Source organism: Periplaneta americana, chromosome 12, assembly GCF_040183065.1.
Source record: "Periplaneta americana isolate PAMFEO1 chromosome 12, P.americana_PAMFEO1_priV1, whole genome shotgun sequence".
Taxonomy (NCBI): domain Eukaryota; kingdom Metazoa; phylum Arthropoda; class Insecta; order Blattodea; family Blattidae; genus Periplaneta; species Periplaneta americana.
The window spans coordinates 41725373-41743980 of NC_091128.1; the positions used below are offsets into that span (position 1 = coordinate 41725373).

At 41.5% G+C, this 18608-nt stretch overlaps 1 long non-coding RNA gene across 1 annotated transcript in view; it reads left to right on the forward strand.

Annotated features, from left to right (window-relative positions):
• The first annotated feature begins 1723 nt into the window (after positions 1-1723).
• LOC138710334 (uncharacterized) overlaps positions 1724-18608 on the forward strand; it is a 49617-nt gene continuing 32732 nt past the window's right edge. Inside the window, exon 1 of the long non-coding RNA XR_011335211.1 lies at positions 1724-2072. This is a non-coding gene — a long non-coding RNA (uncharacterized lncRNA). The remainder of the gene's footprint in view (positions 2073-18608) is intronic.

Consider the following 18608-nt stretch of genomic DNA (forward strand, 5'->3'; position numbering starts at 1 on the left):
GCCAGGTTTGGTTAAATTAGCTATTCCTGACGGTCGGTTCGATATTAACATAAACATTATAATTATAGATACAAGTGAAATTTGAATTATGTATTTCCTGCATAAAGAGTATGGCGATATCGTGTGCTTTCAGAATCTTATTAAAACCATGGATTTTGTTGGCGAAGAACTGCCACCGGATTTTAAGGTTGTTACAATCAAACGTGAGCGTCAAAAAAAAACATCTAAATATTATAGCATACGATATGCGCCATGTACATATGTTAAAGAAATACTTATGCAGTGATAACTTATGATTTTTTTAAAGTAGGAAGAAAGGATTTGCCTTCTTCTGATTTATATGGATGCTTTCTGTTACTAGTATATGTTTTTGTAGATTTGGCAGGAGCTTTGTCTACGTGTCCATGATAATTACTTCCTATTTCCCTGGTAAGGTTAAGATTCACAACTTCCATTTCGTCGCTCTACATGGTGTTATTGGTCGCTGTCGGTGTTTGTAGTTGAGGATCTTGAATGCAGTCCGATTGAGAAGAAGGGATCCTCCCCTCATCTTCACTTGGAGCAGCTCCTGTATCTTGAATCATTGGTTGTGGGTTGGGAATTTCACTTATCCCATGAGGTGAAATCACATTAAGTCTATCTCTAGTTTCTTGTGAACTGCTTTTGGTTTGCTTGGGAATTTGCTCCGAACGCTCTTTCTTACGACGTTTACTGTCGGGAATCTCATCCTCATTTTCAATTGAACTGTTCTCAGTAACTAATACGATATCGTTTTCGTCAGCCGAGTCGGTTTCAGATTCGTTCTGTATATTAGTAACTTCATCATGTATGCTTGGTTGAGTATTCCGATGTACGTCAATCTTGTCAGCTAACTCGGAACAATCAGCTGCTATATCTCTATGGCTGTCGGATAGTCGTTCCTGTTGAGATACTGACATCTCGAGGTCATTGGTCTTGTTTACAGTGGATGTAGTAGGCAATGGGGCATTCGTCTGTTCGTGTGGTTCATTCTCGATATGATTACCAATTATCTCATCTGTAGACATTCGCGATTGTAGTATATCACTGAAGGTAAACTCACCCGAGCGCTGTCAGAGCGCGACTATATGGACCTCTACTATGTTGCATTCGTGTACAAGTCACTGTTTTTGTTTGCTTTCTGCACAGTTTCTTAGATAATTGTAGGAAAATATAAATTGCAATATCAGTATGATGTGCTGCATTGTTACCTATTGAGACACAATGAGCTTTTACAGATGCATTTCTAAGTTATGGATGAAGACCGGAGTGAAAATAGATTAGAAACATATAATTTAGTTACTCATATGTGTAATGAGATTTTTAGCCTGAGCCTGAACAAAGAGCAGATTGAAGAAGCCTTCAGAATTGGAAGAAGGAAAAATCGTCCCATACTAGTGAAATTTACAAGTATGAGGACTAAATTATTTATCTTAAATCGCTTGAGAATGCTGAAAGGAACGGATTAAAAAATTCAGCAGGGCTACAGTGTGGAAATAAGGAGTAAGAAAGAGATGTTGCTACCATTTATGAAAGAAGCAAGATCGAGAGGTCAGTTTGCGATATTAGTTAAGGATAAAATAAAAATAAATGGAAAACTATACGATTTAGAGCATTGTCAGAGGAACTTCAACTCACAGAAAAACAAGGTCTCAGCAAGTGGAAATTTACTGACGAGAGAAGTGAATACCGAGCAACCGGGAGGAATTATAGAGGAATTGGTTCGTGATGGCAAGGAACGAGCGAGTCAGCAATATGAAGTATGTACGGAATTAAAGCCCACATCGGAGACTGGTCATCCGATAGACGAGCTTATCGACCGAGAAAGAACCAGTCAGGAATCTGCTGAGCCTAGTGGAGTGAAAGAGTAAATCAACGCAATAACATATGACCTAACCTACATGAATCAGCAAGAAGAAGAATAAGAAGACAAGAAGCTGAAACAAGGAGACATTACGGGAGATCAAGAGAAGGTGGGGGTAGCGTTCAAAGAAGTAGTCAGGATGCGATAAGGATGATGAGTGAAGAGATAGTGCTTTCGCAACCACAGGGCGGTAGGCCTATATTATCATCTTTGACGAGTAGATTTAAGGGCCAAAATAGTTACAATCTTAGAAATTTGGTGCATGAGTGATAAGAAATAAATAAAGTGTCTGAATAGAACTACAATATGGTACTTTTATAATTTAATGTCGTAAATCGTGTTTAGTGTGATGAAAGTGTGTTCAAGGGACCTCGGAAAGAGATCAGTTTGGAAGTTAAAAAAAAAGTGGCTAGTGAATAAATATAGTTACCGATTGAAATTTATTATAAAGAAGTAAATCTTGGAAAGTGATGTAGTGAAGTTTATGAAATATGATATTAGTGAGAGTAATTACAATTTTCTATAGTTTTTGCTGGGCGTTGATTGACGTTAATGAATAGATGATTTCAAACTATAGTGAGCAAGATATAATAATGATGTGTATCAGGTAAATGAGTAAAACCGTGTGAAGGTGTTAAGTGTTTTAAATAGGAATGTTAGTATCGGGATTTTAATAAGAATAGCCAGTTAAAATTTAAGAACAATATTTTTGATAAAGTAATAAAGATTAACAGAATAATATCCTGTAGAGTAGAACGAACTAGATGCGATTTTAGCAAAATTAGAATGCTTGAAGGAATATAAATGAGGAACGAACAGATGGTGAATGTTTAAGATCAATAAGGAGAAATTGACTGTGTGGAGTTAAGTTAATAAGGATAGTAGAAGAGGTATTAATTTAACAGGCTGTCGGGATTTCATAATAATTGTTAGTAGATGTAATAGAAAGTTATGGTGAAACCCGTATACATAAGTTGTGGTACACCATAAGCGTGCATTTCCATAACGTAAGTGCCGAAGTCAGGGGAATCTATTTTTTTTTCACATATATCAGTTGTAGGCGCCATGTTTGGCAATATTACGAAAGATTATGAAAAAAGTGCTGCTCCAAGTAATAAAGTAGTGCACTTTCAGGTTGTGCAAGTCACAACGTTGTATGTACTGTATAAAACTATTTTTGTTCCTACTGTAAACTTTACAAATTGGCACTTACAACATTCTGGAAATGCACGCTTAAGTTAATGATGACAATAAATCTATATAAAGTTTCGCGTGTTAAAACTGTCTTTTTTAAAATTATATATTTGCAGTGTGAACTTGCGCTACTCAGTATTTATTTATTTATTTATTTATTTATTTATTTTATTCATTTATTTATTTATTTTTATTTATTTATTTATTTATATTTATTTATATTTATTTATTTATATTTATTTATTTAGTTAATTATTTAGTTATTTAGTTATTTATTTAGTTATTTATTTATATTTATTTATTTATTTATATTTATTTATTTATGTTTATTTATTTATTTATTTTTATTTATTTATTGATTTATATTTATTTATTTAGTTATTTATTTATTTAATTTATTTATTTATTTATTTGTATATATTTACTTAATTACTTATTTATTTATTTATTTTTTTATTTATTTATTTATGTTAAATCCAACTATAGGTTGCCGAGTGTCATGGCGGACGAGCGCAAGGCTACTACGTCATTCAAAATTATGCATGTATGCATTGCAGCAAACACTACACTATTTAGCGATGAGAGAAAGGCTGCAATCATGTATTTGAAAAGCCAATAAGTTGTAACTATGAAATCGTGGACGTAGTTTACAGACAGAACACCAGAGTCGCCTTAATACGATGCCTCCAGTTCAGTAAACCAGTGCGGTACAGGAAGTGTTGATCTAACACATTATAAATCGGGATCGATTCCCGTATAGAAGTAATTCTTTGGATCATGTATGAGAGAATTGCAAATTATCGTAAAATTAGAAATTATAAAGATCCAATGACAGGAGAGGGAATGGACTGACAAGACGGAGAGTGGACTGAGAGCACATAGCGTGGACTAGTGGAACACGAGTGTAGTGACAGCACAGTCATTTCACTGAAAGGACAAAGAGTGAACTGAGACAACAGAGAGTGGACTGAGAGGACAGAGGGTGGACTCAAAGGACATAGAGTGGACTGAGAGCAAAAAGAGTGTACTGAGAGATCAGAGGGAGGACTGAGACGACATAGAGTGGACTGAGACAACAGAGAGTGGACTGAGAGGACACAGAGTGTACTGAGAGAACAGAGGGTGGACTGAAAGGACATAGAGTGTACTGAGAGAACAGAGGGTGGACTCAGAGGATATAGAGTGGATTGAGAGGACAAAGAGTGTACTGAGAGATCAGAGGGTGCACTGAGACGACATAGAGTGGACTGAGACGACAGAGAGTGGACTGAGAGGACACAGAGTGTACTGAGAGAACAGAGGGTGGACTGAGAGAACATATAGTGGACTGAAAAGACATAGAGTGAACTGAGAAGACACAGAGCGTACTGAGAGAACAGAGGGTGAACTGAGAGGACATAGAGTGTACTGAGAGGACATAGTGGATTGAGAGGACATATAGTGGACTGAGATGACATAGAGTGGACTGAGAAGACATAGAGTGGACTGAGATGACATATAGCGAACTGAGAATGCAGGGAGTGGACTGAGAAGACATTGAGTGGACCGAGAAGACATAGAGTGGACTTAGAGGACATATAGTGGACTGAGAAAACGTAGAGTGGACTGACACGACATAGTGTGGACTGAGATGACATAGAGTGGACTGACATGACATAGAGTGGACTGAGAAGGCAGGGAGTGGACTGAGAGGACATAGAGTGGACTCAGAGGACTTAGATTGGATTGAGAAGACATAGAGTGCACTGAGAAGACATAGAGTGGACTGAGAGGACATAGAGTGGAGTGAGAGGTCATAGAGTGGACTGAGTGAACTGAGAAGACATAGAGCGGACTGAGAAGACATAGAGTGGCCTGAGATGATATAGAGTGGACTGAGAAGACAGGGAGGGGACTGAGATGACACAGAGTGGACTGAGAAGACAGGGAGATGACTGAGAAGAAATACAGTGGACTGAGAAGACAGGGAGTGCACTTTGAGGACACAGAGTGGTCTGAGATGACATAGAGAGAACTGAGAGGACATATAGTGGACTGAGATGACATAGAGAAGACTGACAAGACATAGAGTGGACTGAGAGGACATAAAGTGGAGTGAGAGGACATAGAGTGGACTGAGAAGACGGGGAGTAGACTGATAGCACATAGAGTGGACTGAGAAAACATAGAGTTGACTGAGAAGACATAGAGTGGATTGAGGACATAGAGTGGACTGAGGGGAACGAGTGTATTGAGACTGAGAGGATATAGAGTGAACTGAGAGGACAGAGAGTGGACTGTGAGGACAAAGAGTGTGCTGAGAGAACAGAGGGTGGAATGAGAGAACATATAGTGGACTGAAAAGACATAGAGTGAACTGAGAAGACACAGAGCGTACTGAGAGAACAGAGGGTGAACTGAGAGGACATAGAGTGTACTGAGAGGACATAGTGGATTGAGAGGACATATAGTGGACTGAGATGACATAGAGAGGACTGCGAAGACATAGAGTGGACTGAGATGACATATAGCGAACTGAGAATGCAGGGAGTGGACTGAGAAGACATTGAGTGGACCGAGAAAACATAGAGTGGACTGAGAGGACATATAGTGGAATGAGAAGACATAGAGTGGACTGAGAAGGCACAGAGTGGACTGAGATGATATATAGTGGACTGAGAAAACGTAGAGTGGCTGACACGACATAGTGAGGACTGAGATGACATAGAGTGGACTGTGAAACACATAGAGTGGACTCAGATGACATAGAGTGGACTGAGAAGACATAGAGTGGACTGAAACGACATAGAGAGGACTGAGAAGAAGTAGAGTGGACTGAAACGACATAGAGAGGACTGAGAAGAAGTAGAGTGGACTGATATGACATAGTGCGGACTGAGAAGACATAGAGTGGACTGAGATGACATAGAGTGGACTGAGAACACAGGGAGTGGACTGAGAGGACGTAGTGTTGACTGAGAGGACTTAGATTGGATTGAGAAGACATAGAGTGCACTGAGAAGACATAGAGTGGACTGAGAGGACATACAGTGGAGTGAGAGGTCATAGAGTGGAGTGAGAAGGCATAGAGTGGACTGAGAAGACATAGAGTGAACTGAGAAGACATAGAGTGGACTGAGTTGACATATAGTAAACTGAGAAGACAGGGAGTGGACAGAGATGACATAGAGTGGACTGAGAAAACATAGAGTGGAATGAGATGACTCATAGTGAACTGAGAAGACAGGGAGTGGACTGAGATGACATATATTGGACTGAGAAGACAGGGATTGGACTGAGAGGATATACAGTGGACTGAGAAAACAGAGAGTGGACTGAGAGGACACAGGTTGGACTGAGAAGACATAGAGAGGACTGAGTAAACATACAGTGGCCTGAGATGACATAGACTCGACTGAGAAGACAGGAAGTGGATTGAGACGACATAGAGTGGACTGAAAAGATATACAATGGACTGAAAGGACATAGAGTGGACTGCGATGACATAGAGAAAACTGAGAAGACATAGAGTCGACTGAGAGTACATAGAGTGAAACGAGATGACATAGAGTGAACTGAGAGGACATAGAGAGGACTGAGAGAACATAGAGTAGACTGAGATGACATAGAGTGGACTGAGAAAACAGGGAGTGGACTGATAGGACATAGAGTGAACTGAGAGGACATAGATTGGACTTTGAAAACATAGAGAGTACTGAGAAAACATAGAGTGGACTGAGATGACATAGAGTGGACTGAGAGGACATTGAGTGGATTGAGAGGATATAGAGTGGAATGAGAGGACATAGAGTGGACGGAGAAGGCATAGAGTGTACTGAGAGGACATAGAGTGGACTTAGAGTACAGAGTGGACTGAGAACACATAGAGTGGACTGGGAAGTCATAGAGTGTACTGAGATGACATAGAGTGGACTGAGAAAACAGGGAGTTTACTGAGATGACATAGAGTGGAATGAGAAGACAGGGAGTTTACTGAGAAGACATAAGGTGGACTCAGAAAACATGGAGTAGACTCAGAGGTCATAGAGTGGTCTGAGAAGGCGCAGAGTGGACTCAGATGATATAAATGGGACTGAGAAGACAGGGAGTGGACTGGTAGGACATATTGTGGTCAGAGAATACATACAGTTGGACTGAGACGACATATAGTGGACTGAGAACACATAGAGTGGAATGAGATGACATATATTGGACTGAGAAGACAGGTAGTGGTCTGAGAGGATATATAGTGGAATGAGAAAACAGGGATTGGATTGAGAGGACATAGAGTAGTCTGAAAACATATAGAGTGGACTGGGAAGTAATAGAGTGGACTGAGATGGCATAGAGTGGACTGAGAAAACAGGGAGTGGTCTGGGATAACATAGAGTGGACTGACAAGGCAGGGAGTTGACTGAGAAAACATAGAGTGGACTGAGATGAGATATATTGGTCTGAGATGACATAGAGAAGACTGAGAAGACATAGAGTGGACTGAGATGACACAGAGTGGACTGAGATGACATAGAGTGGACTGGGATTATATAGAGTGGATTGAGGTGACATAGAGTGGACAGAGAATACATAGAGTGGTCTGTGAGAACATAGAGTGTACTGAGAGGACATAGAGTAAACTGAGATGGCATAGAGCTGACTGAAAAGAAAGGGAGTGGACTGATAGGACTTAGATTGGTCTGAGAAGACATACAGCGCACTGAGAAGACATATAGTGAAGTGAGAGGACATAGAGTGGACTGAGAATACATAGAGTAGACAGAGAAGACATAGAGTGGACTGAGTTGACACATAGTCGACTGAGAAGACAGGGAGTGGACTGAAATGACATAGAGTGGACTGAGAACACATAGACTGGAATGAGATGACATATAGTGAACTGAGGACAAAGAGGTTGGATTGAGATGACATACAGTGGACTGAGAAGACATATCTTCGACTAAGAAGACAGGGCGAGGACTGAGAGGATATATAGTGGATTGCGAAAACATGGAGTGGACTGAGAGGATATAGTGTGGACTGAGTAGACATAGAGTGGTCTGAGATGACATATAGACTGGACTGAAAAGAGAGGGAGTTAACTGAGATGATATAGAGAGGACTAAGGAGACAGAGAGTTGGCTGAGAAGACATAGAGTGAACTTGAAACACAGAGAGTGGAATAAGAGAACATGCAGTGGACTGAGAAAACATGGATGAGGCTGAGAGTACATAGAATGGACTGAGATGACATAGAGAAGACTGAGAAGACAAAGAGTCGACTGAGAGGACATAGAGTGAACTGAGAGGACATATAGTGGATTGAGAGAACATAGAGTGGCCTGAGATGACATAGAGTGGACTGAGAAGATAGGGAGTGGACTGATAGAACATAGAGTGGACTGAGAGGGCATAGATTGGATACATAGTGGACTGAGAAGACATAGAGTGGATTGAGGACAAAGAGTGGACTGAGAAGAACGAGTGTATTGAGACTGAGAGGACAGAGAGTGAACTGAGAGGACAGAGAGTGGACTGTGAGGACAAAGAGTGTGCTGAGAGAACAGAGGGTGGAATGAGAGAACATATAGTGGGCTGAAAAGACATAGAGTGAACTGAGAAGACACAGAGCGTACTGAGAGAACAGAGGGTGAACTGAGAGGACATAGAATGTACTGAGAGGACATAGTGGATTGAGAGGACATATAGTGGACTGAGATGACATAGAGTGGACTGCGAAGACATAGAGTGGACTGAGATGACATATAGCGAACTGAGAATGCAGGGAGTGGACTGAGAAGACATTGAGTGGACCGAGAAAACATAGAGTGGACTGAGAGGACATATAGTGGAATGAGAAGACATAGAGTGGACTGAGAAGGCACAGAGTGGACTGAGATGATATATAGTGGACTGAGAAAACGTAGAGTGGACTGACACGACATAGTGTGGACTGAGATGACATAGAGTTTACTGAGATGACGTAGAGTGGCCTGAGAACACATAGAGTGGACTCAGATGACATAGAGTGGACTGAGAAGACATAGAGTGGACTGAAACGACATAGAGAGGACTGAGAAGAAGTAGAGTGGACTGAAACGACATAGAGAGGACTGAGAAGAAGTAGAGTGGACTGATATGACATAGTGCGGACTGAGAAGACATAGAGTGGACTGAGATGACATAGAGTGGACTGAGAACACAGGGAGTGGACTGAGAGGACGTAGTGTTGACTGAGAGGACTTAGATTGGATTGAGAAGACATAGAGTGCACTGAGAAGACATAGAGTGGACTGAGGGGACATACAGTGGAGTGAGAGGTCATAGAGTGGACTGAGAAGGCATAGAGTGGACTGAGAAGACATAGAGTGGACTGAGAAGACATAGAGTGAACTGAGAAGACATAGAGTGGACTGAGTTGACATACAGTAAACTGAGAAGACAGGGTGTGGGCAGAGATGACATAGAGTGGACTGAGAAAACATAGAGTGGAATGAGATGACTCATAGTGAACTGAGAAGACAGGGAGTGGACTGAGATGACATATATTGGACTGAGAAGACAGGGATTGGACTGAGAGGATATACAGTGGACTGAGAAAACAGAGAGTGGACTGAGAGGACACAGGTTGGACTGAGAAGACATAGAGAGGACTGAGTAAACATACAGTGGCCTGAGATGACATAGACTCGACTGAGAAGACAGGAAGTGGATTGAGACGACACAGAGTGGACTGAAAACATATACAATGGACTGAGAGGACATAGAGTGGACTGCGATGAGATAGAAAAGACTGAGAAGACATAGAGTCGACTGAGAGTACATAGAGTGAACCGAGATGACATAGAGTGAACTGAGAGGACATAGAGAGGACTGAGAGAACATAGAGTAGACTGAGATGACATAGAGTGGACTGAGAAAACAGGGAGTGGACTGATAGGACATAGAGTGAACTGAGAGGACATTGATTGGACTTTGAAAACATAGAGAGTACTGAGAAGACATAGAGTGGACTGAGATGACATAGAGTGGACTGAGAGGACATTGAGTGGATTGAGAGGATATAGAGTGGAATGAGAGGACATAGAGTGGACGGAGAAGGGATAGAGTGTACTGAGAGGACATAGAGTGGACTGAGAGTACAGAGTGGACTGAGAACACATAGAGTGGACTGGGAAGTCATAGAGTGTACTGAGATGACATAGAGTGGAATGAGAAGACAGGGAGTTGACTGAGAAGACATAAGGTGGAGTCAGAAGACAGGGAGTAGACTCAGAGGACATAGAGTGGTCTGAGAAGGCGTAGAGTGGACTCAGATGATATAAAGGGGACTGAGAAGACAGGGAGTGGACTGGGAGGACATATTGTGGTCAGAGAATACATACAGTGGACTGAGACGACATATAGTGGACTGAGAACACATAGAGTGGAATGAGATGACATATATTGGACTGAGAAGACAGGTAGTGGTCTGCGAGTATATATAGTAGAATGAGAAAACAGAGAGTGGATTGAGAGGACATAGAGTAGTCTGAAAACATATAGAGTGGACTGGGAAGTAATAAAGTGGACTGAGATGGCATAGAGTGGACTGAGAAAACAGGGAGTGGTCTGGGATAACATAGAGTGGACTGAGAAGGCAGGGAGTTGACTGAAAAAACATAGATTGGACTGAGATGACATATATTGGTCTGAGATGACATAGTGAAGACTGAGAAGACATAGAGTGGACTGAGATGACACAGAGTGGACTGAGATGACATAGAGTGGACTGGGATTATATAGAGTGGATTGAGGTGACATAGAGTGGACAGAGAATACATAGAGTGGTCTGTGAGAACATAGAGTGTACTGAGAGGACATAGAGTAAACTGAGATGGCATAGAGCTGACTGAAAAGAAAGGGAGTGGACTGATAGGACTTAGATTGGTCTGAGAAGACATACAGCGCACTGAGAAGACATATAGTGAAGTGAGAGGACATAGAGTGGACTGAGAATACATAGAGTAGACAGAGAAGACATAGAGTGGACTGAGTTGACACATAGTCGACTGAGAAGACAGGGAGTGGACTGAAATGACATAGAGTGGACTGAGAACACATAGACTGGAATGAGATGACATATAGTGAACTGAGGACAAAGAGGTTGGACTGAGATGACATACAGTGGACTGAGATGACATATCTTGGACTAAGAAGACAGGGCGAGGACTGAGAGGATATATAGTGGACTGCGAAAACATGGAGTGGATTGAGAGGACATAGTGTGGACTGAGTAGACATAGAGTGGTCAGAGATGACATATAGACTGGACTGAAAAGAGAGGGAGTTAACTGAGATGATATAGAGTGGACTAAGGAGACAGAGAGTTGGCTGAGAAGACATAGAGTGAACTTGAAAAACAGAGAGTGGAATAAGAGAACATGCAGTGGGCTGAGAAAACATGGAGGAGGCTGAGAGTACATAGAGTGGACTGAGATGACATAGAGAAGACTGAGAAGACAAAGAGTCGACTGAGAGGACATAGAGTGAACTGAGAGGACATATAGTGGACTGAGAGAACATAGAGTGGCCTGAGATGACATAGAGTGGACTGAGAAGATAGGGATTGGACTGATAGAACATAGAGTGAACTGAGAGGGCATAGATTGGATACATAGTGGACTGAGAAGACATAGAGTGGACTGAGAACACATAGAGTGGACTGGGAAGTTATAGATTGGACTGAGCTGACATGGAGTGGACTGAGATGACAGAAGTGCACTGAGATGACATAGAGTGGGCTGAGAAGACAGGGAGTTGACTGGGAATGCATAGGGTTGACTCAGAAGAAGGGAGTAGACCGAGAAGACATAGGAAGGACTCGGAAGAGAGGGAGTAGACTTAGAGGACATGGAGTGATCTGAGAAGACGTAGAGTGGACTCAGATCATATAAAGTGGACTGAGAAGACAGGGATTGGACTGGGAGGACATATAGTAGACAGAGAAAACATAGAGTGGACTGAGAAGACATAGAGTGGACTGAGATATATATGAGGAGACTGAGAAGGCATTGAGTGGACTGAGATGACATATAGTGGACTGACAAGACATAGAGTTGACTGAGATGACATAGTGTTGACTGAGATGACGTTGAGTGGACTGAGAAGACATGGAGTGGACTGTGAAGACATAGAGTGGACTGAGAAGATATAAAGTGGATTGAGATGACACATAGAGAACTGAGAAATCAGGGAGTGGACTGATATGACATAGAGTTGAGTGAGAAGGCAGGGAGTGGACTGAGATTACACAGTGGACTGAGAAATTATAGAGAGGACTGAGAAAACATAGAGTGGACTGAGATAACACATAATGGTCTGAAAAGACAGGGAGTGGACTGAGATGACATAGAGTTCACTGAGAAGACTGGGAGGTGATTGAGGATACAGGAGTGGACTGAGGTGACATAGATTGGACTGAGAAGACAGGGAGTGGACTGAGAGGATATAGAGTTGACTGAGAAGACACGGAGTGGACTTAGAGGACATAGAGTGAACTGAGAAAACAGAGTGTGGACTGAGTAGATATAGAGTGGTCTGAGATGAGATATAGACTTGACTGAGAAGACAGGGAGTTTACTGAAATGACATAGAGTGGACTGAGAAAACATAGAGTGATCTGAGAAAACAGGGTGTGGACTAAGAGGACAAGGAGTGGACTGAGAGGACATAGAGAGGACTGAGAGTACATAGCGTGGACTGAGCTGACATAGAGAAGATTGAGAAGACAAAGAGTGGACTGAGAGGACATAGAGTGAACTGAGAGTACATAGAGTGGACTGATAGAATTTTGAGTGGATTGAGATGACATAGAGTGGACTGAGAAGACAGGGAGTGGACTGATAGGACGTAGAGTGGACTGAGAGAGCTTAGATTGGACACATAGTGGACTGAGAAGACAGAGTGGAATGAGATATCAAGAAGTGGACTGAGAAGACATAGAGTTGACTGAGGTGACATAGTGTTGACTGAGATGAGATAGAGTGGACTGAGAAGACAGAGAGTCGAGTGAGAAGACATACAGTGGACTGAGGAAACATAGAGTCGACTGAGATGACATAGAGTGGACTGAGAAGGCAGGGATTGGACTGAGATGACATAAAGTGGACTGAGAAGATATAGAGAGGACTGAGAAATCATAGAGTGGAATGAGATAACATAGAGAGGTGTGACAAGACAGAGAGTGGACTGAGATGACATAGAGTGGACTGTGAATACTGGGAGTTGACTGAGAATACAGGGAGTGGAATGAGGTGACAAGAATGGACTGAGAAGACTGGGAGTTGACTGAGAAAACAGGGAGTGGACTGGGGTGACATAGAGTGGACTGAGAAGACGTAGAGGGGACTGAGAATGCAGAGGGTGGACTGAGAGGATATAGAGTGGACTGAGATGACATAGAGAAGACTGAGAAAACATAGAGTGGACTGAGAGGATATAGAGTAGACTGAGATGACATAGAGTGGAATGAGAAAACAGGGAGTGGACTGAGAGGACATAGAGTGAACTCAGAACACATAGAGTGGACTGGGAATTCATAGAGTGGAGTGAGATGACACAGAGTAGACTGAGAAGACAGGGAGTGGACTGAGAAGTCATAGAGTGGACCGAGATGACACAGAGTAGACTGAGAAGACAGGGAGTGGACTGAGATGACATAGAGTGGACTGAGAAGACAGGCAGTTGACTGAGAAGACATAGGGTGGACTCAGAAGACAGGGAGTGGACTTAGAGTATATAGAGTGGTCTGAGAAGACATAGAGTGGACTCACATGATATAAAGTGGACTGAGAAGACAGGGAGTGGACTGGGAGGGCATATAGTGGACTGAGAAGTCATAGAGTGGACTGAGATGACATATAGTGCACTGACAAGACATAGAGCGGACTGAGAGAACATAGAGTGGACTGAGATGACAGGGAGTAGACTGAGAGGACATAGAGTGGACTGAGATGATATAGAGTGGACCGAGATGACATAGAGTGGACTGAGAAGACATAGAGTGGACTGAGAGGACATAGATTGGACTGAGTTGACACAGTAGACTGAGAAGACATGGAGTGGACTGAGATTACATAGAGTTGACTGAGAAGAATTAGAGTGGAATGAGATCACACATAGTGAACTGAGAAGACACGGAGTGGGCTGAGATGACATAGAGTGGACTGAGATATCATATCTTGTACTGAGAAGACAGGGTGTGGACTGAGAGGACATGTAGTGCACTGAGAAGACAGGGAGTGGACTAAGAGGACATAGACTGGACTGAGAAAATATAGTATGGACTGAGATGACATATAGACTGGACTGAGAAGACAGGACGTTGATTGAGATTACATAGAGTGGACTCAGAAGACAGAGAGTTGACTGAGAAAACATAGAGTGGACTGAGAAAACAGGGAGAGGACTGAGAGGACATAGAGAAAACTGAGAGGACATAGAGTGGACTGATATATCATAGAGAAAACTGAGAAGACACAGAGTGAGCTGAGAGGACATAGAGTGAACTGAGAATACATAGAGTGGACTGAGAGAACATAGAGTAGACAGAGATGACATAGAGTGGACTGAGAAAACAAGGAGTGGCCTGATAGGACATAGAGTGGACTGAGAGTACATAGATTGGTCTTAGAAAACATAGAATGGACGGAGAAAACATAGAGTGAATGGAAATGACATAGAGTGGACTGAGAGGACATAGAGTGGACTGAGAGGACATAGAGTGGACTGAGAGGACATAGAGTGGACTGAGAATGCATTGGGTTTACTGAGAGGATATAGAGTGGACTCAGATGACATAGAGTGGAATGACAAAACAGGGTGTGCACTGAAAGGACACAGAATGGACTGAGAACACATAGAGTAGGCTGAGCAGTCATAGTGAGGACTGAGATGACACAGTGGACTGACAAGACATAGATCGGACTGAGATTACATAGAGTGAACTGAGAAGACAATGAGTGGACTGAGAGTACATAGATTGGATTGAAGTGACATAGAGTTGACTGAGAAAACATAGGGTGGACTGAGATGACACGTAGTGGACTGAGAACATAGGGAGTGGACTGAGATTACATAGAGTGGACTGAGAGTACATAGAGTTGAGTGAGAAAACATAGAGTGGACTAAGAGTACATAGATTGGACTGAGATGACGTAGAGTGGACTGAGAAGACACAGAGTGGAAAGACAGTACATAGAGTGGACTGAGAGGACATAGAGTGGACTGAGAGGGCTCAGAGGACAGAGAATGGACTGAGAGGACATAAAGTGGATCGAGAGTTCAGAGACTGGACTGGTTTGACTGAGAGGAACCAGATTGTAATGAGAGGAGAGAGAGTGGACTGTGAGGACAAAGAGTGGACTGAGAGCTCCATAGAGTGATCTGAGAGTACAGAGAGTGGACTGAAAGTTCAGAGATGGGGCTCAGAGGACAGAGATTTGACTGAGAACGTAGAGTGGACTGAGAGTTCAGAGAGTGGAATCAGAGTACAGAGTGGACTGAGGACATAGCATGGACTGAGAGGACTGTGAGAGGACTGAGGGACAAAAAGACAATTGTAATGGCAGAAAGTGGACTGAGAGGACACAGAAGAATATGACAGGGTCGACAGAGAGAATAGAAATATAGGTTGAGACTTGTAATCTCACATGTGATTAATACGGTAAGTAATAAATTGCTATAAAAAATCAAAAGCAGAAAATCTAGACATACGGTGTCTCTTGCTGCGAAACTTACGGGCCACTGTTTGAACACAGTGAATGCATTCTGTCTTGAGTTTGATCCTAGTAAACTTATAACATATCGTTATGGATATAAAGAAACTGTAAAAAATGGTAGTCCTGTAAACATAATGTCCCATGTCAACGTATTAGCAGGCCATAGTTAAAATCCTGTCAGGACATTATTTCGCGAGTTCGATCCTTGTAAACAGGTAGAGGTATGAAATGCTAAAAAAGAATTGCAGAATTAGTAAATATAAACGCCCTTACAGGAATAGTAACAGGTCGTACTCTGAAGTAAGTCAGAGAATTATTATTCTAATTCGAGCCTATTGTAAACATATGACATTAGTATGGGTATGAAGGAGTTGGTACTCTAAAGAATGCAGAATTTGTAAAGAAGTCCCTGTCCTAATAGTAATCGACAATTGATTTAAGGCTGAAGGGCATTAACTCCTATGTTCGAGCATTGTGAGCTTATGAGTTATAAGTTTGTGTATGAAGGGAAAGGCAAAACAATTGGAAGATTATTATACTTCACAACATCTTACTGAAATATCCTTAGTATCACACCTGGAAGGGCATTATTTTCTAGAGTGGAATAATGTAATCCAATAAGAACAGTTGACACAGATGGTAAGGATAGGCCTAGTATGAGGGAAAGTGATCCGCAGGGAAAGTGAGACATTAATCATGAAACAAGTAAATAAATCATACCAATATTGTTGTACACATAGAATGTAATACATATTGAACAATCCTAACACATTCTGGTATAAACAGTAATAAACTACAGATGTTAGTAAACAGCATATGAAGAAACTAACAAATAATGTTAAGCCAGTACTGGTACCTAACTGCATGACAATGTTTAGGTAATGATGAATGCAATGACGGTAAAACATAAAAAACGCGTGCAAATGCAATTATTTTACAACATCAATATAAACATTAAAAATAAGGAATTAGCATAAACTGTAAAGGAGTGTATTTCCATATAATTGCCTAACGTAGGAACAAACCTATCTTTTGCTTTCGGTTTTCTTACAGTTTATATTTGGCGTGATATGGGCTTCGATGTCTAAATCAATGATTTCTTATAATACTCTTGCCTGTGCGATAAATGAAAGCCTAGTGCATCAGTACTGTACCTATGTTAAACCATAGTATAACACCTGCACGTGGGCAATTGAAGGTGCTTCCCCATCTCCACTGCGTCTCTTATATCAGGAGGCTCCAGTAAGTCAACATATTGCATACTGTTGAACCTGACGTAATTGAAAGTTCTGCGTGGCTGTGCAGTGTCGTGCCTCAACAAGGTCGAAGTTATGTTTGGGTGATTAGTCAATGATCACTACACTCATACTTTACAGTATACGTACCACGTTCATCATTTAATATTACACGAACTCAACATGCCGTATTATATTTATTGAACATTATAATGATTTTTTTAAATATTGAGTTTCAAATATGAGCAGTCCCTACTTTTTACGGCACACTGCTTTCAAAATATATCACTTCAATCAAATATTTCTGTATGTAGCTCAGTTGGTAGAGCAGCTGACTACGGACTGGAAAGTCCGGGATTCGATCCCAGGTGGTGACAAAAGTTTTTCTCGTTGCCAAACTTTCAGAACGGCCCCGAGGTTCACTCAGCCTCTTATAAAATTGAGTACCGGGTCTTTCCCCGGGGTAAAAGATGGTCATTCTAGTGCCGAGGTCATGGAAAACATGTGGCTCTACCTCCATGCCCCCCCCCCAAGTGCCTTCATGGCATGTTACGGGGATACCTTTACCTTTTTACTGTACATAACTCTCCCCTCGCTTAGAAAGGAATAGTTTTGTATTGTGGCCTGTGGTACTGATACTGCAACATATTCGTGTGCACTTGTAAAGTATCTCGTGTAAGACCACGTTTCGTAGCGAGCTGGACTCCGTATCCTGATTATGACGTAATCGCGATAAGCGAATTATATTAACTTCTACAAAAGCTGGTACTAGCGTACGAAAAACATTTGCTCTATATACATAAGCAGCACAAGTTATGTTATAATTCCGATAAAGAGAACAAGATTTCACTGTATGGATGTAGTAGCAAGTCTTTATTTATGATAATAAGGTCATTCCCAAGTGTTGTATACTGCACACATTCCTTACGACGTTCTTGAACGTTGAGGATATGTAAATTACGAATATAGACATAGACTATCCAAATTGAGTATTGTGTGAATTAGCAGTTAAATGCCATTTATTACAATCTTAAAAATTATATATTATATGGATCATAAGAGGAGACAAAGAGGAAAGCAGAAAATAGGAAAGACTGTAGAATAATGGGTGTGCATTGAAAGACCTACCCTTGGACAGAACGCTATGAATGAATTATATATATATCGCTGGGCTTCAATGCCCAAGGTTGCGGGTTCGATCCCGGGCCAGGTCGATGGCATTTAAGTGTGCTTAAATGCGACAGGCTCATGTCAGTAGATTTACTGGCATGTAAAAGTATATATACATATATATATATATATATTCATAGTGCTCATCTTCTGAGGACCTATGGAGAAAGAACTAAGGAAGGGACTAGTGAAGTGCTTTGTGTGGAGTGTAGTATTGTATGGGTCAGAAACATGGACATTACGACGATGTGGATAGAACCAACTATGAACATTTGAAATGTGGATATGGAGAAGGAAGGGACGTGTGAAATGGACAGACAGAATAAGAAACGAAACTGTGTTGGAAACAGTGGGTAAGAAAGAATGATGCGGAAACTTACCAGAGAGAGGAAA